This window comes from Lathyrus oleraceus, chromosome 4 (assembly GCF_024323335.1).
Source record: "Lathyrus oleraceus cultivar Zhongwan6 chromosome 4, CAAS_Psat_ZW6_1.0, whole genome shotgun sequence".
In the NCBI taxonomy this organism is placed as follows: Eukaryota; Viridiplantae; Streptophyta; class Magnoliopsida; order Fabales; family Fabaceae; genus Lathyrus; species Lathyrus oleraceus.
In genome coordinates this window covers 363,771,547-363,772,580 of record NC_066582.1, presented here as the reverse complement: position 1 = coordinate 363,772,580, position 1,034 = coordinate 363,771,547, and positions in this window count along the sequence as shown.

The window sequence follows — 1,034 nt, the reverse complement described above, 5'->3', positions numbered from 1 at the left end:
GTTCAAGAAAAAGTAAAATATATAAATAATAATAATCCCCAGCGGGAGCGGCGTTCCAGCCATGGTTATTCCCGTGTTACCGTTTATTTTGGTATCCAGGTCAACATTCTGTTTCGGTGTTCAGGCCGACTGTCGCCGTACCAGACGGATTTTTCTTCTTTTGAGATCACTTCTTTGCCGATTCTGACAGGCAGTGTTAATTATTTCCCATCAGAGTGCAAATTGTTCGTCTGTTCTTGGTATTCAATCCCTCTTCACCCTGATCATCTGAAAGCCGAGGCTATTCATATCGACAGGTTCACAGTGGATTGAATAGGGGAAGCTGTAACACCTTAAAATTTGCCCTCCTCTCTTGGGACTAGCTTAGCATATTGCATTTCATTTTGTAGGAATTTAGGCATTACATCTTTGCATATCATGTGAAATAAGCAAGTCATCCTCCTAGGTCTTTCTCAGAAGATAGAGAGGTTAAAAGATTCTAGCTTGAGAGTCTCATGAATTGATCCCTAGCCATCTGAGGGTTTGTGATTCAATTAGGGTTTATTGGTTCCTCAAGGAGGATGAGTGTTATCTTATTGGCCAGAGTATATCACCATCATCATGGTCTTATCATCACCAAGAGGTTCATTGTGCCTGATCATGTGCCTTGGGATTAGGGTTTTGACCTCTGGTCAACCCTAATCAGTTGCATTCTAATAGGCGTGGTTTCTCAAGGAGATGAGGTCTTTCTTGAGATGGAGATCATTATATGATTTTATGGAGCTTGTATAAGCTAGGGTTTCATGGTGGAGCCATTTCATCAAGTGGTTGAGGCTCAAAATCATCTGTGCATGATCAGATCAATTGTATGTCAAATGCAAGTCAACTGTGGATTTGGGGGTGGGAAGTGGCTAGAAATACTTCATTCATGTTCAAACAAGTCTCATTTGACATTTCAAACATCAACGTTGAAGGATTTAAAGTCAGGCTAAAACTTTCCAAAAATAGAAAGTGACCTATAATTTGAATTTTCCAAAAATGGAAAGGTTTTAACC